This window comes from Anomaloglossus baeobatrachus, chromosome 5 (genome assembly GCF_048569485.1).
Source record: "Anomaloglossus baeobatrachus isolate aAnoBae1 chromosome 5, aAnoBae1.hap1, whole genome shotgun sequence".
Lineage (NCBI taxonomy): Eukaryota > Metazoa > Chordata > Amphibia > Anura > Aromobatidae > Anomaloglossus > Anomaloglossus baeobatrachus.
This window is the reverse complement of record NC_134357.1, coordinates 101,731,391-101,757,961: the sequence shown is the minus strand read 5'-3', so window position 1 is coordinate 101,757,961 and position 26,571 is coordinate 101,731,391. Positions and strand designations below refer to the sequence as shown.

The 26,571-nt window shown below is 43.3% G+C and overlaps 1 protein-coding gene across 3 annotated transcripts in view; it reads right to left on the bottom strand.

Moving 5' to 3' along the window:
• Nucleotides 1-8,569, bottom strand: part of A1CF (APOBEC1 complementation factor) — a 118,933-nt gene extending 110,364 nt beyond the window's left edge. For 2 of the 3 annotated variants that reach the window (XM_075352346.1, XM_075352347.1), the window contains exon 1: nucleotides 8,483-8,524. The gene's annotated coding sequence lies outside the window, so the exon portion shown is untranslated. Of the gene's footprint in view, nucleotides 1-8,482 lie in introns of all 3 variants that reach the window. The other variant, XM_075352349.1, reaches the window with a different exon arrangement.
• Nucleotides 8,570-26,571: the final 18,002 nt, after the last annotated feature.

The window sequence follows — 26,571 nt, the reverse complement described above, 5'->3', positions numbered from 1 at the left end:
ATTCCTAAACCCTTTCTCCAATTTGGATGTGAAAACTCTCATATTGCAGCTGGGAGTGTGCACTTTCAGCCCATATTATATATATAATTGTATTTCTGAACATGTTTTTGTAAACAGCTAAAATAACAAAACTTGTGTCACTGTCCAAATATTTCTGGACCTAACTGTATAAGGGATCACTGATGGTGGCCGCAGGTTCTAGTCGCCAAATCTGGTGACAGGTTCCCTTTAACACTTAACTCCTTATTATACTAACCCCTATTGTCTATATTATATTCTGGCTGTATCCAGCGAATGTCGTATTAGTACATGACCATGTACCCAACCTCCACTTCTCATCTTATCTCTCCCATAGCGTCTTTTCTTGACCTGTTCCTGACATCCTCTACCTTCTGAATATTTTTTTTTCTTTTTCTTAATCTTGTTCTTTGAGTCAAAGTAAAGTGTTTTAATTTATACATTATTTAAAATTAGAATCCAACAATATCCACCTACATTTACAACAATGTAACAGCTTTCACTGTACTATGAGTTTGTGTTCTTTTTTATATCCTAAGTCATATGTAAAGGATTGTTAAAAATCCACATTTGACTTTAGGATCGCTACTTCCAATAGGTGGTGCTGCGCTAGAGTTTGTCTCCATTCCTGGAGAGACAATTTTTATAGTGAATATGTTAGTAATTTATTACCGTATTTTTCAGACTATAAGACGCACCGGACCATAAGACGCACCCTGGTTTTAGAGGCGGAAAATAGGAAAATATAATTTTAAGCAAAAAATGTGGTCATGACACACTGTTATGGGACGAGGATCTGCTGCTGACATTATGGGGGTAATGTCCCCAAATTCTCTACTAAGGTACCCCATCCTGGTAATGATCCTCCTGCCTTGTAATATGATCCCAATCCTTGTATATATGTCCACCATCCTGGTATGTGCCCACATCCTGCCAAATACCCCATCCTGATATGTACCCCTATCCTGCTATATACCCCCATCCTGATACACTTATATGAAAAAGTTTGGGCGCCCCTATTTATGGTAACCTTTTTTCTTTATAACAATTTGGGTTTTTGCAACAGCTATTTCAGTTTCATATATCTAATAACTGATGGGCTGAGTAATATTTCTGGAGGATTGAAATGAGGTTTATTGTACTAACAGAAAATGTGCAATCCGCCTTTAAACAAAATTTGACCGGTGCAAAAGTATGGGCACCCTTATCAATTTCTTGATTTGAACCCTCCTAACTACTTTTTACTGACTTACTAAAGCACTAAATTGGTTTTGTAACCTCATTGAGCTTTGAACTTCATAGGCAGGTGTATCCAATCATGAGAAAAGGTATTTAAGGTGGCCACTTGCAAGTTGTTCTCCTATTTGAATCTCCTATGAAGAGTGGCATCATGGGCTCCTCAAAACAACTCTCAAATGATCTGAAAACAAAGATTATTCAACATAGTTGTTCAGGGGAAGGATACAAAAAGTTGTCTCAGAGATTTAAACTGTCAGTTTCCACTGTGAGGATCATAGTAAGGAAATGGAAGAACACAGGTACAGTTCTTGTTAAGCCCAGAAGTGGCAGGCCAAGAAAAATATCAGAAAGGCAGAGAAGAAGAATGGTGAGAACAGTCAAGGACAATCCACAGACCACCTCCAAAGACCTGCAGCTTCATCTTGCTGCAGATGGTGTCAATGTGCATCGGTCAACAATACAGCGCACGTTGCACAAGGAGAAGCTGTATGGGAGAGTAATGCGAAAGAAGCCGTTTCTGCAAGCACGCCACAAACAGTCGCCTGAGGTCTGCAAAAGCACATTTGGACAAGCCAGTTACATTTTTGAAGAAGGTCCTGTGGACTGACGAAACAAAGATTGAGTTGTTTGGTCATACAAAAAGGCCTTATGCATGGAGGCAAAAAAACACGGCATTCCAAGAAAAGCACTTGCTACCCACAGTAAAATTTGGTGGAGGTTCCATCATGCTTTGGGGCTATGTGGCCAATGCCGGCACCGGGGATCTTGTTAAAAGTTGAGGGTCGCATGGTCGCATGCAACAATAATGTGCAAGAATCAGTGACGAAGTTGAAGTTACGCAGGGGATGGATATTTCAGAAAGACAATGATCCAAAACACCGCTCCAAATCTACTCAGGCATTCATGCAGAGGAACAATTACAATGTTCTGGAATAGCCATCCCAGTCCCCAGACCTGAATATCATTGAAAATCTGTGGGATGATTTGAAGCGTGCTGTAAATGCTCGGCGACCATCAAACTTAACTGAACTGGAATTGTTTTGTAAACAGGAATGGTCAAATATAACTTCATCCAGGATCCCAGAACTCATTAAAAGCTACAGGAAGCGACTAGAGGCTGTTATTTTTGCAAAAGGAGGATCTACAAAATATTAATGTCACTTTTATGTTGAGGTGCCCATACTTTTGCACTGGTCAAATTTTGTTTAAATGCGGATTGCACATTTTCTGTTCGTACAATAAACCTCATTTCAATCCAGAAATATTACTCAGTCCATCAGTTATTAGATATATGAAACTGAAATAGCTGTTGCAAAAACCCAAATTGTTATAAAGAAAAAAGGTTAATATTTAATAGGGGTGCCCAAACTTTTTCATATAACTGTATGTGCCCCCATCCTGCTATATACCCCCATCCTGATATGTGCCCCCATCCTGCTATATACCCCCATCCTGGCATACGGCCCGCATCCTGTGGCACACAAAAAAATAAACTTTTATACTCCCCTTTCCTCACTCCACGCAGCATTGCTCGTCTTCTTGTCTATGCCAGCAGCGCTGCTGACCTGTGTGGAGCCATGTGCACAGTGATGACGTCATCGCTGTGCGCATCGCTCTCCACACACATCAGCGGGTCGGCAGACAGGAGGACATCGCGATGCTGCAGGGATCGGTGACCGGTGAGTACACCGTACTGATGATGATACGCGGGGGGCAGTGAATATAGCCACCCATGATCACTCCAGGCTGTAGTTGCCAGGGGTGAACATACGGGCCAGCTGTTAATTATGCACACACACCCCGCCCATCATCCCGCCCACCTGTCAGCACCGGCTTCAGCGCTGAGAGATGATGGGCAGGAGGATGCAGTGAATATGAAAAGAGATAATGAGCGGGCCCACGTTGTCCCTGCAGGCGCTGCTACAGCCTGCTCATGCCGCCGATGACCCACTCCACCTCAGCACCCTCATTCCCCTTTCGGACTATACCGAACTATATGGACTATAAGATGCACCCCCCACTTTCCCCCAACATTTGGGGGGAAAAGAGTGCGTCTTATAGTCTGAAAAATATGGTATAATCTGTTCTCCCCAAATTATTATTTAGATTTTTCAAAATGTTCTCAAAATTGTAAAAATATTTTGAAAGAAGGAGAAATTAAATTCACCCGTCTGTTTCTTTCACTACATTACTTTTATTAGCCGGATTTGTAGCAATAGTCAAATGCGTTTAATTTATTTTTTTATTGCTTATTGCCTTTATACTATTGACTGTGTCATGAAGAAGATAACCCTGAGGATGTTGTCTTAGGCCGTGTTCCCATTATGAGTTTTTGATGCTGCCAATATCCAAAACGCAGCGTCTTACAATTTCAGCCAAATGGATGGAATGTATAGAAATCTCCTGCGCACTTGGCTTTTTTTCCCTCAGTGTAAACTGACCTACGGCGTGTTTGACATTCATAACATTTCAATGTCTCTTTTAATTATGCTGAGTTATAAGAGCAGATTTTCCCCATAGAATTGCATTAGATGTAGAAAATCTGCGGGTACAAAATGCTACGGAAACCACTAAAAACACAAGTAATCCACACATGACTGTATCAATAAAGTTTTGTCAAAATCAAATACCAGGATGTATAAAAAAAATCAAAGCAGCTTTATTTAAAACATAAAATAGCAACAAGAGACAAAAATGCAGCTTCAAGAATGCGATAAAAAGGCATGTAAAAAACACTCAAAAGCGCAATGAAAAAAACGCAAGTAAGAGAATTAACCAAATAGACCAATTGTCAGCATTTAGAGGGAATCTGTCACCAGGTTTTTGCTCCCCATTTGAGAGCAGCATAATGTAGAGACAGAGACCCTGATTCCAGCGATGTGTCACTTACTGGGCTGTTTGTTGTCATTTTGACAAAATCAGTGTTTTTTCTGCTGCAGATCTAGCAGTTATACAGAGCTCATGAATATGCTGGACTACCTGCAGTAGCCAAGTAGTCCTCTAAGGATAACCTCCAAAACCCGCAAAACTACACTAAGCAGCTCAGTAAGTGACCCCCCTGGAATCAGGATCTCTGCTCCTACATTATGCTGCTCTCAGATTAAGTGGAAAAACCTGGTGAAAGATTCCCTTTAATTACACTAAGATATACAGTGCTATACTGTTATTTGACCAATTTGATGACACAGTCCATGATAGGTATATCTGCACACAATATCGGATGATGAAAACCAACAAAAGGGTCACCCTTAAAATACTGAGTACATGAGCAGTCACCGATATAAATAAATAAATATTGTATATCTTCTAACACAGGCAAGGATACCGAGTACCTCGACATAAATCAGAGTAATAACTATATAAGTAAGCCATATATTTTTAATAGTGCTGACGTTTGCGAATATCCTATTGGTTTCATAATATGCATGTTCTTAAAGTCGTGAAGAAACATGCAAAAAATTTCTCGTCTAGGTTTTCACTATCTACAATTGTGCAGTTTTAGTAATTATACACTAATATTTGAAAAATATTCAAACTACAGCAAGCATTTTAAAATTCAACCTTAGGCTATATGCGTATGCTGTGTTTTTTGCTGCGTTTTTTTGGTGCAGTTTTGTTGTCAGCAAGTTCTGACATTTGACTTCCCAGCAAAGTCTATGAGAATTCACATTTGCTGTGCGCACAATGCAAGTTTTTTTTTTGTCTGCAGTTTATTTGTCAAAACCATGTGACTAAAAAGAAGCAGCATGTTGCATCTTCTTGCATTTTTGTCACATTTTGTCACACATTGAAATCAATGAGGGCATGAGAAACGCATGGAAAAACGCATGGTGCCAAATTGCTGCATTTTGCATGCGTTGTACTTGCGTTTTTGTCACAAAAAACGCTGGTCACCCCCATTGTTCCAGGATAAATAAATACTCTGCTGGAGTGAATCTCTCTCTTTCTCTCCCCTCCAGGTCCGACAATCCACACGAGGTCCCACGTTCATGTTCTATGGCGCTCGCTGAGAGTGTCAGATGTAGCAGTGCTGGAAGCATCGTGGGACCTTGTGTGGATTATGTTGAAACTGCCGGGGTGTTTTGGGGGTTAATAAAGGGGTGAAAGATGGTGCTTTTTTGTCTTTTAATTGAAATAAAGGATTTTGGGGGTGTTTGTGTTTATTTACTTTCATCGAACAGAAGCGCCACTTCTATGGCGGCTGTGGGCTGCTTTTATAGCCCTTCCCACCCTAATAATATCAGCCCCCAGTTGTCTGCTGTACGTTGACTGGTTTTAGAAAAATGGGGGGGACCCCATGTCATTTTTTAAAAAATTTTTTTTTAATAAATCATATAATTTACAAAAAAAAAAGTGTGGGATCCCCTCTATTTTTCATAACCAGCCAAGGTACATCAGACAGATAAGGGTTGCAGCCCGCAGCTGCTACTGTTTCTGTGCTGGATATGAAAAATGGGGGGACTTCACATCATTTCTTTCTTTTTTTTTTTTTTCAAATACATCAAATAATTTTCAAAAAAAGTGTGAGATCCCCTCTATTTTTCATAACTAGCCAAGGTACAGCAGACAGCTGAGGGTTGAAGCCCACAGCTGCTGCTGTTGTGCTGGATATGAAAAATGGGGGGTACTTCACGTCATTTTTTTACCCTTCAAAAAAATTTAAAAAACAGCTGGCCAAGCTGGCTATCCCTCTATCGAGCTATTCTGTTATATCTTTCTATCTATTCTATATGTTCTATCAATCTATCTATTTTTTCTATCTAATCTATCTATCAATTATCCAATCATATTTTGTTTCTCCTTTAAAAAATGCATTTACAAAATCGCTGCAAAAACGCATATTCATTACAAGCGGGTTTTTTTTTACATTTCCAGGCTCTCTGTAACAAGGTGCAGTTTGGGTGCAGTTAAAACTGCAGCCTGCGCCTACAGCCTTAGGGCTCATGTGCACGTTGACGAATTTCATGCATTTACGCTGCGTATTGCACCGCAGCGTAAATGCATTCATCCTGTGTCCCCTGCACAATCTATGTAGATTGTGCATGAGACGTGCGCACGATGCTTTTATGAACGCAGCAATTTTGGTGCTAAAATTTTGACCCAAATCCGTGCATTCATAAAATGAGCATGTCAATTATTTCTGCGTTCTGGATGCAGCTCCCGCTCTGTCTATGGTGGGGGCAGCATCCCGAGCGCATGAAATCGCCTTTTTTTTTAACAAAAATACTGCATCCATTCTGCAGCGATTTGAAGCGCACATGTGCTGTCAAATCGCGGCAGAATATTCTGCAGTTACGTGCGCATGAGCCTTTATTATGTAAAGTTGGGGTGTCTCTAAACTTACAAATACAATAAATTACTAAATACAATAACTGCTGTTAGGTTATTGGGTACCGAAAGCATATTGTTAGGAGTAGTACCTGCAAATCTGGGAATTTAGAAAATACTTGTTAAATATTTCACTATACCACATATTTTACTTTTGTTAAAACAATATGAAATGTGATAAATTCTAAAAAGCCGAATAAGAGAACTTACACAAGCATCTGCTAGAGCTCCCAAAGTCATACCGAAAAGGAGGACATTTGTCATCTGAACCATTCCTTAGCACCTGTAGCACTTTTAATACAATTTTCTTGGTAGACTATGAATGATGGATGACTTTACATGGTATCAGACAGGGGCATATTTTAGAGGTGTCTATCAGTGAACCAAGGAGTGGAACCTAAACACCGAATAAGGCTAATGGAAAAGTTTAGACTTCTTTTTCGTGCTGCACTCAAAATTACAAACACAAAATACTGATTAAATCTTCGCTGTCAGAAAACAGCCTACGAGAATACGTTCACGCATTTCAGACTTGTTACAAAAAATTCTAGGACTTTTCCATCCATTTAGGTTGTTGGTGCCCTGTAAAGAGCCATACAAATACAACAGAAACAACTCCATTTGTAGATGTATTGATTGAATGGATTTCCAGCTTCAGAAATTTCTGCAACAAATCCAACACCCGAACTTACTATATGAAGAGCAAAATCGTTTAATGCTACACAATTTAGAATTTCCTCAATTTTTAGGAATTATTCATGTAGCAGTAAAATAAAATATTATTAATAATAATGATAATAATAATAATAGCACCACTTATTTCTTTATAAATTGTTATATAACAGAATTCTTCTATACAACCCAAGTAATAACAATGAAATGTATTACTGCTCTTAAATAGTAATTTGCATTTTATTAGTATATAAAGAAGTTGCGTAATTTTAATTGTGATAAAAAGTTTTATACTAAATAATATCAACAAGTGTTAAAATATTTGCATTAGATAGTAACAACACAAATAATAATGATGATAATAATAATAACAATTTTCTTTGTCTATAATCATAATAATACTTATATTATTATTATTGTTGTTATTATTAATATTATTATTATTATTATTATTATTAATAGCAACCACATTTTGAAGTTATTATATTTTTCTATAGTAATAATAATAACAACCACATTTTAAAGTTTTTTTTTATATAATAATAATAATAATAATAACAACCACATTTTAAAGTAATTTTCAATTTTCTATAATCCTACTAATAATAATAACAATAACGACCACATTTTAAAAGTTATTTTCTTTTTCTATAATAATAATATAATAGCAACCAAATTTTAAAGTAATTTTCTTTTTCTATTATCATAATAATAATAATAATAATAATAATAATAATAATAATAATAATAATAATAATAATAATAAAAAATCACCAGCAAAATAACTCAAATACTTATATAGATATTTGCATATACAAAAAAACTGTTCTTCACACAGTGCTAAAAATAAATGGAAGAAACCACAACTGGTCTCTGGAAATATAAATGATTAACAACTGCTGTTTGAGACAGACACTAATGAGGCCTTACCATATCAGACCACATGTAAACTATAGATATAAACATATTTACTGAGATATATGCATATTTACTGTGCGCTGCATTTCTCTATATTTATACAACGTAACACCTACCTCTGGTTTTGCCTTTTTGTTTTCAGTTAGAAACACATTCGGATGCTATAAAACATATGTGATGACTAATAGGCCTTTCCAGAGAAGGCTGTCGCATTGTTTCTTTTACATGTGCTATCTGCTATTATTACTTTTATATTGGCATTAGATATTAGACTAATTTTTATGTATAAAAAAAGATCCCACCTTACCTGAGCAATTTCAGAGATCACCACCAGCAGGTTTTGCTTGATTATGGTGAATTGGAGACGTGTACCTCTGGTTATCCCTTAATCATATCAAACTCCAAAGGTTCATTGGCCCTAGGTTTGCTTTACAATCCTTACGGGTTAAACGTTAACTTTCTCTATCTCTCAGCTTGTATAGCCCTTTGACCAGATAATTAGGTTGCAGCACACACAGCATCATCATAGAAGCAAAATCTGAGACAAGACAGTAGCATATGGAACAAAACAAAAATATTAGAAATATAGTGATTTCATAACTTTTATTTGAATTAATTAATTTTAATAATAGAAACATTTAACAGGAATATATTTTGTAAGTAGAGTGAGTAATATATTCAATAACAGCAAGTTTTATATGAATAACATTTACTTAATAAAAAAGTTTTATGAAGCTGACAAAACCAATAGTGTACTCCAAAGGTTTTTTTTCAAACAATGCTACAACCTCCTAAATTTATGTGGTAAAGTAAGGGAGATATATATATATATATATATATATATATATATATTAGTGCCTTGCGAAAGTATTCAGCCTCCTTGAAATTTTTAAACTATTCCCACATTTCAGGCCTCAAGCATAAAGATAAAAATTTAAATTTTATGCTGAAGAATCAACAACAAGGGGGACACAATTGTGAAGTTGGACAAAATGTATTGCTTATTTTAAACTTATGTAAGAAATAATAAAAAATAATGTAAAAAATAAACTGAAAATTGGGGCGTACAATATTATTTGTCCCCTTTACTTTCAGTGTAGCAAACTCACTCCAGAAGTTCATTGAGGATCTCTGAATGATCCAATGTTGTCCTAAATGACTGATGATGATAAATATAAGCCACCTGTGTGTAATCTAGTCTCCGAAGAAATGCACGTCCTCTGTGATAGTCTCAGTGTTCTGTTTAAAGCACAGAGAGCATCATGAAAACCAAGGAACACAACAGGCAGATCCGTGATACTGTTGTGGAGAAGTTTAAAGCCAGATTTGGTTACAAAAAGATTTCCACAACTTTAAACATCCCAAGAAGAACTGTGCAAGTGATCATGGAAATGGAAGGCGTATCATACCACTGCAAATCTACCAAGACCCGGCCATCCCTCAAAAATTTCATCTCAAACAAGGAGAAGACTGATCAGAGATGCAGCTAAGAGGCCCATGATCACTCTGGATGAACTGCAGAGATCTACAGCTGAGGTGGGAGAGTCTGTCCATGGGACAACAATCAGTCGTACACTGCACAAATCTGACCTTTATGGAAGAGTGGCAAGAAGAAAGCCATTTCTCAAAGATATCCATAAAAAATGTAATTTAAGGTTTGCCACAAGCCACCTGGGAGACACACCAAACATGTGGAAGAAGGTGCTCTGGTCAGATGAAACCAAAATCGAACTTTTTGGGCACAATGCTAAACAATATGTTTGGCGTAAAAGCAACACAGCTCATCACCCTCAACATACCATCCCCACTGTCAAACATGGTGGTGGCAGCATCATGGTTTGGGCCTGCTTTTCTTCAGCAGGGACAGGGAAGATGGTTAAAATTGATGGGAATATGGATGGAGCCAAATACGGGACCATTCTTGAAGAAAACCTGTTGGAGTCTGCAAAAGACCTGAGACTGGGACGAAGATTTGTCTTCCAACAAGACAATGATCCCAAACATAAAGCAAAATCTACAATGGAATGGTTCACAAATAAACGTATCCAGGTGTTAGAATGGCCAAGTGAAAGTCCAGACCTGAATCCAATCGAGAATCTGTGGAAAGAGCTGAAAACTGCTGTTCACAAACGCTCTCCATCCAACCTCACTCAGCTCGAGCTGTTTGCAAAGGAAGAAGGGGCAAGAATTTCAGTCTCTCGATGTGCAAAACTGATAGAGACATACCCCAAGCGACTTCCAGCTGTAATCGCAGCAAAAGGTGGCGCTATAAAGTATTAACTTAAAGGGGACGAATAATATTGCACGCCCCAATTTTCAGTTTATTATTTTTTATAAAAGTTTAAAATAAGCAATAAATTTAGTTCTACTTCACAATTGTGTCCCACTTGTTGATGATTCTTCACCATAACATTAAAATTTTTATCTTTCTGCTTGAAACCTGAAATGTGGGAAAAGGTTGAAAAATTCAAAGGGACTGAATACTTTTGCAAGGCACTGCATACTGCTCAAAAAAATGAAGAGAACACTAAAATACCATTCTGTTGTTCAAGTGTTCCCTTTATTTTTTTGAGCAGTATATATATATATATATATATATATATATATATATATATATATATATATATATTTATATACAGTATATAAATATATATATATATGTGATAAAAATGTAAACTGTACAAAAGAATACAAACAGTTATAAGTTTGAATGTGTACATGTACTGTGCTTTGGATGTCAGTTTAGGTGGACGGCCTTGCCTTGGTAGGTTTGCAGTTCTGCAGTACTTCTTTTATTTTTGCATGATGGACTGAACAGTGCTGTACAGTATACGTTAATCAAAACTTGGGCTATTTTTTACAACCTAACCCTGTTTTACTCTTCTCCACAACTTTTTCCCTGACCTGTCTGATATCTTCCTTAGGTTTCATGATTCTGTTTGATCCCCAATGTTCTCAAACAAATTTCTGAGACCTTCACAGAGTAACGGTAGTTAAACTGAGAATAAACTTTTCCATAATTTTTCATGTTACACCCACAAACCTCAATATATTTGTCATGGTGATCAGGGAGAACAGGGGACAGGGACTCCTAGATAGGGGGTTCACAGATATCTCTTATCTTCGAGTTACCTTCCTTAACTGATCTTATATCCCCTCCCCTTTCACCCCAGTGGAGGGCTAGGACAGGAGTGTGATAAAACCAACAGGGATAGACAAACTGGAAACCAAAACTCTATTTCACAGGACACTCAGACAAAGGTATAAGACAATAAGAGGAAAATAAGAGCAGGGAGAAAACAACAAGAAGATGATAGACTTCCACAACAACTCCAAGCACCATGCAATATAATCACCTGCAGGACTGGAACGCAACAGCACACAGACCAATAAAGCAATAAACTATAGTCAGCATGGGAACACAGATTCCACCATCTTAGAAAGAGGGGGAGTAAATGTGATAGGTTTCCAACAACATGTGATCCCAGAGGTAACCAGCAGGCTAGCAGAGGTTAAGTCTTGCTAGCCTGACCATTAATGAGCACACAGCTGGTCAACGCTCGAGTCTGTCTGTGTATGGGCACGCTCATACAAGCGTGAAAAACGAACAAGTACAATGCGAGAAAATCTCGCATTGCACTCTGACCAATGTTAGTCAATAAGTGAGAGCCGTTGGTCAGTTTTTCTCACATCCAGATTCTGGATGTGAGAAAAGTCGCAACATGGTGCGATTTTCTGCGAAAGCTTTATGACTCGCACCCATTCAAGTTAATGGGTGCGAGAGAAACATCAGACTGCACTTGGATGTTATCCCAGTGCAATGTGATATACACACAGGCTGACAATGGAGGAGATGGGAGTGTAGCATCCCTGAGACTGGGTGCTACAGGGTATTGTATTTTATATATGTATTCTAATGTATCTTATAATATATGTCCAGGCAGGCAGAGGTTATCCTGGTAAGTTTTGTTTTTGCTCACACAACCTCACACACCAGGCAGAGAGGACATTCCTGAGGTGGGGGCACGTGCATGGGGAAGTTACAAAAGGGACAGTTACTTTCATTTTAGTCAGAACGCCTTGGGGAAGCAGAGAGAGAACATGCAGTGATCAGCTCTCTAAGAGCTCTCTCTCAGGAAGTGGAGCAGAGGTATCACCTGGTCCAGACTGGTTATTATTATTATTATTATTATTATTATTATTATTTATTGTTATAGCGACATTTATTCCATGGCGCTTTACATGTGAAAGGGGTATACATAATAGGGACAAGTACAATAATCATAAACAATACAAGGCACAGACTGGTACAGGAGGATAGAGGTCCCTGTCCACGAGGGCTCACAGTCTACAAGGAGTATGTGAGGATACAGTAGGTTAGGGTAGTGCTGGTTGTGCGGCGTTATATCAGACTGAGGGTTACGGCAGGTTGTAGGCTTGTCGGAAGAGGTGGGTCTTCAGGTTCCTTTTGAAGCTTGTCAAGGTAGGCGAGTGTCTGATATGTTGTGGCAGAGCATTCCAGAGTATGGGGGAAGTACGGGAGAAATCTTGGATGCAATGGTGGGAAGAGGAGATGAGAGGGGAGCAGAGGAAGAGATCTTGTGAGGATCGAAGGTTACATGCAGGTAAGTACCGGGAGACTAGTTTGGCTTTGTATGTCATGGTTAGTGTTTTGAACTGGAGTCGTTGGGCAATGGGAAGCCAGTGAAGGGATTGGCAGAGAGGAGAAGTTGGGGAGTAGTGGGGGGACAGGTGGATTAGCCGGGCAGCATAGTTTAGAATAGATTGTAGGGGTGCGAGACTGTTAGAATGGAGGCCACAGAGCAGGAGGTGTTGTGAATGTCAGTTATGCTTTGGCTGCTGGGAGGCAACTTAATAAAAACCAATTATATTCCCATTTCACTTGTTTATTTTCACCAGGTACACCAATATAACTGCACAAAATTTAGAAATAAACATTTGTGACATGCAAAAACAAAACCCCCAAAAATTAGTGACCAATATAGTCACCTTTCTTTATGATGACACTCAACAGCCTACTGTTGTGAATGTCAGTTATGCTTTGGCTGCTGGGAGGCTCCCTCTTGTGGCCAGGAATGGTTTGGACATAGACCAGGTGTGTTGAGCAATGGGTGTTTCCATTGTTAACTCTCTGCTTATTTAAATCCTGGTCTGATAGCAGGCTATGCCAGATGTCAGTTGTTCTTTGTTCACCAGCCTGCTTCATTCTGCTCCACACCACATCTACCTTAGATAAGTGCTTGCTCTTTAGTTGTTGTTTGGTTCTTTTACTCTTACCTGAGTTTGTCATTTGCTGTGGTTGTTTTCTGTTTATTTGCATGCAGGGATCTTCCCTTTCAGTTGTTTAGCTGGGAAACTGCCTGCAGTTATGTTTGGAGTATAGCTCCTTTAAGTCCATGTGTTTGTGGCTTTTTGAATTTGTAATGATTCTTGTTTTCTGTTCATTGGTATGACAAGAGCGCCTGGTATAGGACGGAGTGCAGTTCGTGCGATCTGAGGGCCTTTTTGTACTATGAGGAATGTGGAATTTTGCAGGGTTTTTCTCTGGCCACCATCAGCCCCTTTCCTGTCCTTTCCTATTTTAGTCAGTGGGGGCCTCACCTTTTGCTAATCCTATCATCTATTTGTGTATTGTGTTTTCCTATATCACCGCAGTCTTTGAATGTGGGGGGCTTACTATTCTTTGTCTATTTTCTGAGGCAGAGAGTTATTCATCTTTCCTTCCTTTAGGATAGCTAGTTCTCCGGCTGGGTTCGCGGTGCATAGGATGTTAGTTCACCCCTCGGCTACTTCTAGTGTTGATGGTTAGTAAGGGGATGGCGGCCAGATTAGTTGCCAATGCTATTGTCACCTTTTACCAATGATTTGTGGTGGTCTTCCATGGTTCTGGATCATAACAAGGAGGTTTCAATAATCTAGGTAGGTGCGAGATAATAAGGGCATGTACTAGGGGTTTCGCAGCTTCTTGGGAAAGGAATGTCCGAATCCGGGAAATATTTTTGAGTTGAAGGCGGCAGGAGGTGAAGAGGGCATGGATGTGTGGCTTGAAAGAGAGATCAGAGTCTAGAATTACTCTCAGGCAGCGAGCACATGGGACTGGGGAAAGTTAGCCGCCATTGACATTGATGGATATGTCAGGTGGGGGGGTTGAGTGAGGAGGAGGAAAGATGATGAATTCTGTTTTGTCCATATTCAGTTTTAGGAATCGAGCAGAGAAAAAGAGTGAAATAGTAGACAGACATTGTGGGATTCTGGTTAGTAAGGAGGTGATGTCAGGTCCAGAGAAGTAGATCTGCATATCATCAGTGTAAAGATGATACTGAAAGACATGGGACTCTATGAGCTGTACCAGACTGAAGGTGTAGATGGAGAACAGTAGGGGTCCAAGAACTGAACCTTGGGGGACACCGACAGATAGGGAGCGAGATGAGGAAGTGGTGTGAGAGGTGGAGATGCTGAAAGTTCAATTGGTTAAGTATAATGAGATCCAAGATAGCGCCAAGTCTTTGATGCCCAGAGACAAGAGAATCTGTAGTTGAAGGGAATGGGCTACTGTGTCAAAGGCAGAGGACAGGTCCAGGAGGACGAGGACAGAGTAGTGTCGCTTGGCTTTTGCAGTTAGTAGGTCATTAGTGACTTTGGTTAGGGCAGTTTCAGTGGAATGATGGGGTCGGAAGCCAGATTGTAACCGGTCAAAGAGGGAGCAGGAAGAGAGGTGGGAACACAGTTCAAGATGAACATGCTGTTCCAGTAGTTTTGAGGCATAGGGTAGAAGTGATATGGGGCGAAGTTTGACACAGAGGAAGGGTCAAGGGAGGGCTTTTTGAGGATGGGTGTGATGGAGGCATGTTTAAAGCATGAAGGGAATACACCAGTTATTAGTGATAGGTTGAAGAGATGGGTTAGGGCTGGGATGAAGACTGTGCTGAGATTGGGGATGAGGTGGGATGGGAATGGATCAAGCAGACAGGGCGTGAGTAGAGTTGAGCGCGGTTCTAGGTTCGTGGTTCTCCAGTTCGCGGCTCGAGTGATTTTGGGGGCTGTTCTAGATCGAACTAGAACTCGAGCTTTTTTGCAAAAGCTCGATAGTTCTAGATACGTTCGAGAACGGTTCTAGCAGCAAAAAAAACAGCTAATTCCTAGCTGGCTTTCCGATGTAATAGTGTAAGTCACTCTGTGACTCACACTATTATGAAATTTCAGTGTATAGTGTGTGGGAACAGCGCCTTCAGATCACTGCTGTATGGATAATGGCGATCGCCATTTTTTTTTTTTCCTTGTCTTCCTTCCCTAAGCGCGCGCGTGTAGTGGGGAGGGCCAGCATGTCAGCCAATCCCAGACACACACACAGCTAAGTGGACTTTTAGCCAGAGAAGCAACGGCATGTGTGATAGGATGTCCATGTCACATGTCCCTGCATTATAAAACCGGACATTTTCCTCCAGCACGCCATTATCTGCTTTCTGCGTCCTTGGTGTCAGACATCACTGGTGCAGCTCCGTCCTGAGTCCTATCGCCGATACTGCTGTATGCGCTCCATACACAGCGCTGGACAACTTAGGGAGAGCACTTTCTATCAGTCCTTTTAAGGGCTCGTACCGGCAGGGTCAGAGGCATAGGTGACAGGTCCTGAAAACAGAGTTTAACAGCTACACAAGATGACAGCGTCTGTGTAGCTAAGGTCAGGGATTTCCTCGCTGCATTTCCCCATTAGGAGGGAATAGAAAGGCAGGCTTCCATTCCTCTACCCAGAGCCCCACAATCCTGGCACTGTACCCTCCTGTCCTCTGCACACTCCAACTCATTATAACTAAGCCATTATACTAGCAAACACTGAGTGAACCTAGTGGCATCCTAAACGTGGCTATTGGACTTCTGTATAGTCCCAGTAGTGCACAGATATTTGCAGCACCTCTGCCTGCATTGCACACTCCAACTCATTATAACTAAGCCATTATACTAGCAAACACTGAGTGTAAAAAAGTGGCATCCTAAACGTGGCTATTGGACTTCTGTATAGTCCCAGTAGTGCAAAGATATTTGCAGCACGTCTGCCTGCATTGCACACTCAAACTCATTGTTACTAAGCCATTATACTAGCAAACACTGAGTGAACCTAGTGGCATCCTAAACGTGGCTATTGGACTTTTGTCTAGTCCCACTAGTGCAAAGATATTTGCAGCACATCTGCCTGCATTGCACACTCCAACTCATTATAACTAAGCCATTATACTAGCAAACACTGAGTGAACCTAGTGGCATCCTAAACGTGGCTATTGGACTTCTGTATAGTCCCAGTAGTGCACAGATATTTGCAGCACGTCTGCCTGCATTGCACACTCAAACTGATAGTTACTAAGCCATTATACTAGCAATTTATGCTGCCAGTTTAAGGGCCGTAGTTGCATTTTCAGGGATATTTATTCTTTATTATTCTGCTGTTAATAAAGCTAGACCACCGCTGCAATCTACACCACCTCTCAATTTTTACTACCACATTTTCAGTGCATAATGAGGGGCACCGCAGCCAAATTTGAGATGCTGCCCCCTGACTGCGGGCCCCCTATGCTAATTTTTAGGAGGTCCCCCCCCCCGTAAAGACACTGACCGGCTACCCCCGCTCCTGTGGTATGACCTGCTCTTGCCCCGCCTCCCGGATATAGGTCACCGCGCTGCCCAGCTTTTGGTCTCTCTGTTCCAGGACCCGGAACTGTTTGGGCAGCCGGTGGCGTGTACCCGCTGCAGGAGGCGGTAAGAGAGGTATCAGCAGGGAGGGATGTGACCTGCTCATGGTGCTTTAGCTGTGAGTGGCTCCCTCCCTGCTGAGGCACAAGCGACATGTGCCGGCGAGAGGCGTTCTAAGGGAACTACCCGCCCGCCGGCCCGCTTGTGCTCGCTTTCAGTCACCCCCATCAGCAGGGAGGGAAGCGTCCTACTCACAGCGCTGTTAGTTGTGAGCGGCTCCCTCCCTGCTGAGGCTCAAGCTATGTGTGCCGGTGAGCGGCGTTCTGAGGGAACTACCCGCCCGCCGGTCAGCTTGAGCCGCCATTAAGTTTGAAAAAGAGCGCTTCGCGCTCTTTGTCTTTGGCCCCGCCCACCCACTGCCCAGCCACCACCCAGCCACCGCCGCCCGTACTGAGGAGGAGCAGGGTAGGGCTGTGTGCGCTCTGCACGGCACCTAACAGGTGCGCTTCAGAGAGCAGCTGAAAAGCTCCGTTCTGAGGCGCATGGTGCCAGCGAGAACGTGCGCTCTGCCTGCAGCTCCTGCCATAGACAGAGCAGGGGCTGCCGGCAAAGCGCACGGAAGAAGTGACATGTCACTTCTTAGAACGCAGCGATTCGGGCAGCAGCCGAATCGCTGAGTTCTAATATGCCACGTGCGCACGGCCCCTGCACAGTCTCCATAGACTGTGCAGGGGACGCAGGACGCATGCAGTTACGCTGCGCTACAAAGCGCAGCGTAACTGCATGAATTACGCACACGTGCGCACATAGCCTAATTAAAGTGCAGACTCAGTGCAGTCCCTGTCACAGCACAGGTTGGAGGCACTGTAGTGGGGAATGTAGTATGCAGGCACTAACCTGCAATAGTTCAAAACGCCCCATCCCACACACACTGAACCCCCCTCCGTTTGTATGCCCCAGAATGCCAAGGGGGCTAGCCTGGGAATGAACCAGGGACCATGTGGGTCTCCCAGTGAGCGGGCGGGTTAAGGGATACTGTTAGGACTTACTTCAATGTTCAAGTTGAGGGGGGCGGGTAGTGAACATGTGCAAGAAGCAACAGTCAGCAGGTGGCATGTTTCCCTCCTGCTGATACCCCACCTACACCAAGCCCCCTCCCGGGCCAAACCACACCCCATTTGACATTATACAATGGTGTCTGTTAACAGCCCCTCCCCGTTGTCACACAGTGGGTTTCAGCATGTTATGGCGGCGGTGGGTGCGGTGCCGACCATCGCGATGTACAGTCATGTGCAGGGGCCACGGTAGCAAGCTATGGCGAGGGTAGCCACCATGACCGGAGTCTGTCAGCTTCACCCTTGGATCGGTGTGAGCGTCGTCGTAGCAGGCGTCACGTGGGTAGAGCTAGATCCAGTCGTCTAGGGGGGTGGTCGTCACATTGGTGCCCCCTCCCCCCCCCTTCTTCAGACTAAGCTCTGGTGAGGTCCTGTGGGGGGATGAGGAGCATCTGAGTGTGCTTTGGTCCGGACATCGGGGTTGCAGTTGGCATCTGGCGAGCAAATCCAGAGTCGGGCCTGCCATTTCCTGGATCACCAGGTGAGTTCCCTGATGGGGAGTGCGGGGTGGGATAAGTGCCCCTAGGGAGGATAACGTGATGTCACCAGGTAACAGGCTTCCCGCCCAGCTCTACATGTTGTCACTAAGTTATTTATAACAAACAATGTTATTGGTGCTGAGGGAATCGCCCTCCCCCTTTTCTGTTAAAAGCTGTGATGGTATCTGGCATTCCTACCCCTTGTAGTCAGCATTCCACAATCTAACTGCTCTAACTGTAAAGAAGCCTTCCCTATTTCGGAGGATTAAGTCTGGTGCCATTTTCTTTATATTGACCACACAGGTATTTATACAAATTATTATTATTTATTATAGCGCCATATAATTCATGGCGCTTTACATGTGAAAGGTGCATACATAATAGGTACAATTATAATAATCATAAACAATACAAGGCACAGACTGGTACAGGAGGATAGAGGTCCCTGCCTGCGAGGGCTCACAGTCTACAAGGGATAGGTGAGGATACAGTAGGTGAGGGTAGAGCTGGTCGTGCGGCGCTGTATCAGACTGAGGGTTACGGCAGCTTGTAGGCTTGTCGGAAGAGGTACAAATGAGATCTCCTCTGAGACGTCTTTCCTAAATTAAACATATCTAACTTTTTCAACCTTATTTTCATACAGGCGGCCTCCATTCCTTGTAATAATCTTGTTGCCACCTGTTAACTGACCCTTCAAGTGATTTATAGATTAGTGACAATACGATGGGATCACGGGATCTAACCCCCCTGTTATACACCCTAATTTAATGCTGTAATTGAAAGAAGGGATCTATATTGGTCACAGATAGTTTTATCGAAATGTGAGAAGTATATTTCTGTACATTTGCATGGCTTGATTGTTTTTTTTAAAATTGCTTCTCTTTTTTAGAGAAGTAATTTTCAGCCTTTTTTACTAGATTTTTCCCTCTTTGGTTAATTACGTATGTTTAATTGGTTTTTCTTACCGTAGGAACCGAAAATAAACAAGTGAGATGGGAAAACCGGCAATGTTATCTATTCGCATAATAATTATGCCCACTAATATTTTCTGGACAATTACTTCCACATAAATATTCTAAAAAGTATAAACTCACTTTTAGTTTTGTTCACATGTGCATATAACTGACAAGGCTATCCAATGTTTGATCGGACAGCAATCACCCCAATATTATACTTTAGAGGATGCCGCCTAGCTCTATTATTTGATGCACCTATATGGTCAGAATAAAGCCGTTATGGATCATACCATTTACCAGGCAAATCAAAATGTGAAAACTTTGCTATTTGCCATTTAGCAGCGGTCGAAGAGTGCTTGGCACCTGCTAACACCCACAGGTGTGAACCTCAACTTTGCGTGTAAGGTCATTCTCATTGCAGTCATTTTTTCCAAGGCGCCTTTCCCAGGCTGCCCAGTGCATGACTAAGTGCCGCGTTACCCGGATTTGGTACACTGGTTCTACCGCAGGAGCGGAAATATTAACTTGCTTTCCCCGCTGCATGGAATCAGGCACCTGAAAAGGAGGACCTGATGGTGTAGCTGAATTCCTCATTAATTGTCAATGGCTACACCCGCTACAAGAGCAGGAACGGACAAATTGGTGTGTGGCGTATCCGACAGCAGCAGTTCCAGCTGTTTTCAGAATTGTTTTCAATAGCAACAGGGCTTTTAAAAAAAAAAAAAAAATTTGCTTGGCCTAGCGGACAGGTTTCAAGAAACCTTCCCCCTGGCCGTGACTTTTCCTCAATTAGGTTGCAGTTGGAAAAGGGGGTGGGAAGACTCCAGAATAGTGGTATGACCGATTGTTTTATCAAGCTCAGGGAAAAAAAACAAAAACATTTAACCTCCTATCTAAAACTCCCCCCATCAGTAAGCAGGCTGATTAGGTTTTTTCGGTTTTTTAGAGTGCACATCAGCCAACGAAAGGTTAAAGGCGTAACAGGTATCCGGTTGCCGTGATAGCATTGTTTTATACCCTATTGCATTTCCAATCACAGGTATTTCCGTTAACCCCATCCGCCGGCAGCATCGAGGCTTTGATTTCTTAAATTCTTAGTGGGATGCTCAGTGAAGGGAGGCCGTTACCCTGGCCTCCCGTTACAACACCGACATGACGGGCCTATGGTAAGGTATACAGCGAGTGGTTTTTACAAGGTGGGTGAAGAGCATGATGATTTTCAAGCGATCCCTGAGTAAAATATAACCTGCAGTATTTAGTGATCTTACATCACCAATGGGCACTGTTTTTTTCTGTTGCGAGCAAACAGTTACGGGGTTTGCCTTGCCATTTTTTAAATTGCGGATCTGGACTGACGTGACCAAGGCCTAGTGGGACCCATGGTATGGAAGGGTTAGAGGATTAGCGGTAAGTGAGTGGATGTTGGTAGGCCTAATACTTCCTAGCTGTTTGTCGACCTTGTATAAGGTACTGGGCTGGGTGCTTATGCCCATTGTGGACTTACTCTTATAGCATAGTCACATAGGTTGAAGAAAGACCTAGGTCCATCTAGTTCAACCTTTTTCTTTCCTCGCAGTTTTGGGCCCCTTTTTGTTTCCCCACCCCTGGCGGGTATGCCTGAGGGTGTTAGTGATGGCCCTTAGACGAGCAGGGGTGACGGGGAACATATTTAACCACTAAGACGTTTTTTCAAGTTTAGCAGACAGTTTTTGGCGGTAATTTGGCGGTGGCCATTTATTTTGGGTTTGCCATCTGTGGAACACGGGTTGTACCCCTTCCAGAATCGGGGCCCCCCCTGAGGCTTCATGGGCAAGTATGCATGAGCATGGTTTCGATGGGTGGGGGATGGCAATGCAAATTCATTCTGAGTGACGTTCGTAACGATTTTATTTTTTAACAGTCTATTAGTAGACATGCAAGAGGCTACTGACTGTCATATAGGCTGGTGTAACATTACATATGTTCCAGATTTGGGTATTTTCTTAATAAAAAAAAAAAATGTACGTGGTTTTTTTGCCAGAACCACCCCAGGAAGAAGAGGTGCCTGCTGGCCACGAGAATTTTGCTGGTTATGAGAATTTTCCTTTCTGACAATATTTTCTTTTCAGATGTAAGTTGGCCGAGTGTCGGAGTTTTAGGTCACGCCCATGTATTTCGGGCAGCGTGAAGAGCTGATCCTCGCCCTGGCGGTCAGTCCTGTTTTCTTTGCCCTGGATGGTAATTGGAGAAGTTGCCGGGTTCTGGCTTAGCTGTGGGCCCTACTGGAGGTGTTCAGGATGGGTGAGATGCTCCCCAGCCTACTTGGATCCAAGTAGGCGTCAAAGATCTGGTCTCATTCCATCTAGCTGCGCTCCGCCCCGTACCCTAATCCGGTCAGATATGTACAAATTTCCGGGTTATTTTCTGAATGTAAGATGGTCCAGGCTGAGGCGATTTTTCAGCTCATATGGGAACGTATCTAAGGAAGTAGGTGTTATGGAGCTGTCCTGGCGCACAAGCAACCAGCACCTACCTAAGTGGTAGAATATATAAATATATATTAAAAAAAAAAAAAAAAAAGTTGGTGGTGGCTCCGCCAATTGGAAGGTAATGGCTTGGCTTTCCTTATGTGGGAGTGGGTACTCCTTAAATGATCTGTTCCGGATATGTTGGTAGTGGGAATGTGCGAGGAGATGGCTCAGGTACTGTGGTTTGTGGGGGGGTTGCAGCTTGCTAGCGCTGTGCTGCTCCTTGGCGGAAGGGGTAGGAAAACTGGTGGTGAAATACCCGCACCGGACGGCCGGTGGCGGAAAATTTCCCTAAACCCCATGGTGTTGGCTGGTAATGCCTAATTTAAAAGCTGCGACCAAAATTTATGCCAAAGTAAAAGATGAGAGTGTTTTTTCCCTATGCCACTCCAAAAAATTGAATAAATGAAAATAAAAGCAATTTAACTTATAAATAATTGTGTGGTGTCTTTTTAGGGGGGAAAAGGTGGTGTTTGGGTCCTGGCAGTCTCTTGTTGCAATCAACATGAGTGGCAAAATGACAGATGCTGGTGGAAAGGGGAAGAGGCGCGCTGGAAAAGGAAAAAAAGGGTTTGTCCGTGGGGAAGGTGGCAAAGCTCCATTATCATCTGCTGAAGATAGACCATCTACCAGCAAAAGTAAGATGTCTACTACTTACCGTGGACAATCCGATGTGCTCCCTTTTTTACGGACACGAACAACAGGAACAAAGGTAGATGATGGCCAAAAAAGGAAAATGCTTGAATGGATCTCAAGTGGTCCAAGAAGTGCCCTCTCAGCCACTTCAAGTACCGCATCCAAAAAACACCAGTCCTCTGAGTTGTCATCCCAATCAAACTTGCTTTCTCCCAGCTCTGAAGTCTCCATCAGCCCTGTACAGTATGGTAGAATTGAGATGGCTGAGTCTGCAGAGCTGTTCAGTCACACTATAGCCTGGGAATCAGAGGTCTGCTCCCAAGCTACAGTGAGTACAGACCAGGAAATGGTCTTCAGTGATGCCCAGAACCTTTGTGACTCTGATTCAGGCCGTGAGGACCAAGTTTCTGAGCATAATGTTGACCCTTTGTCACAAACTGTAACACCTGTGGCTATAGACAATGAGGAACATACTGATGAAGATGAGACGCAGATACCCGATTGGGATGACAACTTAAATTTTCGGTCAGGGCAAGAAGAGGCTCGGTCTGAGGGGGAGGGGAGTGCAAACACAACAATTGATGATGAAGTTCTAGATCCCACCTATTGTCAATCCCCAGTCAGGCACTCGAGGAGGTCAACAGAGGCGGTGGAGGAGGATGCAACCGACGACGAAGTTACTTTGCGCCTTCCTGGACAGAGTCGGAGCACTGGTAGCACGTCTACAACTGCATCCTCAGCCACCACTCTACCTCTGAGCACTAGTCGGGGGGGCTCAGCAGGTCGCATGCCCTCTAAGCCTTGCCTAGCCTGGTCCTTTTTTGACATAGAAAAAGATTGCCCAAATTATGTGATGTGTAAAATTTGTCGTGATTCTGTTAGTAGAGGTCAAAACTTCAGCAGTTTGACAACTTCTTCCATGAATCGTCACATGAATAAATATCATAGGTCCCGGTGGGAAGCTCACTGTGCTGCAATGCGGCCTAGCGGAGCGAACCATCCACGGCCTGCCCCTTCCAGTGCATCCGCGCGCTCTTCATCTTCTAGGACTGTGGGGACAGCTGTCACACCTGGTTTTCCACGCACAACTTCCACCACTGTAACCGCAACAGGCACTTTGCTTGGTAGGTCGTCAGTTGGTTTGGAAGGGGAAACAAGTGAGTGTGTACAGCTCTCTCAGACATCGATAGCACCAACGTTGGATGAAGGCAACATCATGTCTCCGCCTGCACTTTCCTCACAAACCTGCATTTTTCCAGGGACACCCTACTCAACACCGTCTACACACAGCAGCCAGATCTCTGTCCCTCAGATGTGGTCAAATAAAAGGCCATTTCCTGCGACCCATGACAAAGCTAAGAGGTTGACTCTATCCCTCTGTAAGCTCTTGGCTACCGAAATGCTGCCTTTCCGTGTAGTGGACACACAGGATTTTAGAGACCTTATGTCTGTCGCTGTGCCCCAGTACCAGATGCCTAGTCGCCACTACTTCTCTAAGAAAGGTGTGCCCGCGCTACACCAGCATGTCGCACACAACATCACCGCTTCCTTGAGAAACTCTGTGTGTGAACGGGTGCATTTCACCACCGATACTTGGACCAGTAAGCATGGACAGGGACGTTACATGTCGCTGACTGGGCACTGGGTAACTATGGTGATAGATGGTGAAGGGTCTGCTGCACAAGTCTTGCCGTCCCCACGACTTGTGTGTCAATCCTCTGTCTGTCCAAGTTCCGCCACTGCTTCTGCCTCCTCCACCTCATCTGGGTCCTCCACCTCCGCCCCAAGCCTGCCTGGTCAGGCCACCAGCGTTCTCACTGCGCAGAAGGAATCACGCACCCCTCATTACTATGCTGGCAGCAGAGCGCAACGGCATCAGGCGGTCTTTAGCTTGACATGTCTTGGGAATAGGAGTCACACAGCTGAGGAGTTGTGGTCAGCTCTGCAGTCAGAGTTTAATAAATGGTTGTCTCCACTCAACCTGCAGCCTGGTAAGGCCGTGTGCGACAATGCTGCAAACCTGGGTGCGGCCCTTCGCCTGGGCAAGGTGACACACGTGCCTTGTATGGCTCACGTGTTGAACCTTGTCGTCCAGCAATTCTTAACACACTATCCCGGCCTAGATGGCCTTCTGACCAGTGCATGAAAACTGTCTGCTCACTTCCGCCATTCAACCGCCGCAGCTGAGCGACTTGCATCTCTCCAGAAGTCTTTCGGCCTGTCGGTTCATCGCCTGAAATGCGATGTGGCGACACGCTGGAATTCGACTCTCCACATGTTACAGCGACTGTGGCAGCACCGCCGAGCCCTGGTGCAATACGTCATGACGTATAGCCTGGGCCAACGAGATGCAGAGGTGGGGCAGATCACCCTGATGGAGTGGTCTCAGATCAAGGACCTTCTGCACAGTTTCGACATGGCGACGAATATGTTTAGCGCTGACAATGCCATTATCAGCATGACAATTCCAGTCATTTACATGCTGGAGCACACGCTAAACACTATTCGGAGTCAGGGGGTGGGACAACAGGAAGGGGAGGAACTAAAGGAGGATTCATATGCGTAAGGGACAACAACATCACCAAGGTCCAGACGTTCATCATCACCAACGCAGCAGGCATGGGACCATGGGGGACAGGGATCAACAAGGGCGCATAGTAGCAGGCGAAATGTTGAGGAAGGTGCAGGAGAACATGAAGAAATGGAGGACGAACTGTCCATGGACATGGAAGACTCAGCAGATGAGGGAGACCTTGGTCAAATTTCAGTTGAAATTGGTTGGGGGGAGATGTCAGAGGAAGAAAGAACGGGTAGCACCTCTATGCCACAAACACAGCGTGGACTTGGTCCGCATGGCTGCGCAAGACACATGAGTGCCTTCTTGTTGCACTACCTCCAACATGATCCTCGTATTGTCAAAATTAGAAGTGATGATGACTACTGGATTGCCACACTATTAGATCCCCGGTACAAGTCCAAATTTTGTGACATAATTCCAGCCATAGAAAGGGATGCACGTATGCAGGAGTATCAGCAGAAGCTGTTACTCGATCTTAGCTCGGCTTTTCCACCAAACAACCGTGCAGGTGCAGGGAGTGATTCTCCCAGTTGTAACTTGACAAACATGGGACGGTCTCGTCATCTTCAACAGTCTACCCGTACCAGTAGGACTGTATCTGGTGCTGGTAACAGCAATTTTATGGAATCTTTTCATAATTTTTTTAGACCCTCCTTTGCAAGGCCACCAGAGACAACAAGTCTGACACATAGTCAACGGCTGGAGAGGATGATACAGGAGTATCTCCAAATGAACATCGATGCCATGACTTTGCAAATGGAGCCTTGCTCCTTTTGGGCTTCAAATCTAGAAAAATGGCCAGAGCTCTCAACTTACGCCTTGGAGATTTTGTCGTGTCCAGCTGCCAGCGTTGTCTCTGAACGTGTCTTCAGTGCTGCTGGGTGTGTGCTGACAGATAAGCGCACGCGTCTGTCCAGTGACAATGTGGACAGACTAACGTTCATCAAAATGAACAAGTCATGGATCCACCAGGAATTTACTACCCCTGTGTCATCCTGGGGAGAGTAAATGCTTGTGGATTTGGAATGTGCTTGATGCAAATCAAAACATCCTGTTTGCAACTAGGGCACAAGTGCTGCCACTGATAAGGTGTCTGTGTGGCCCAATTTTTTGAAAAAAGGGAGACTCCGCTTGGAGTCACCTTGCGGTGTTTTACATGATTTTAGAAGGGCATGCCATGCCTATATCTGTGTCTCGTCCTCTTTTTCCTCGTAACGCTGTTTTGTTTTCACATGAGAATTTGTCCTTGTCACTTTCCCATGTGTTTGTGTTGTGAGTTGTTTGTCACCTTTTGGACACCTTTGAGGGTGTTTTTTAGGTGTTTTTATGTGTTTGTGATTGCCTGCCATTGTTTCCTATGCAGTTCGATTTCGGTTCGTCGAACGTTCGACGAACCGAACTCGAACGGGAGCTCCGTTC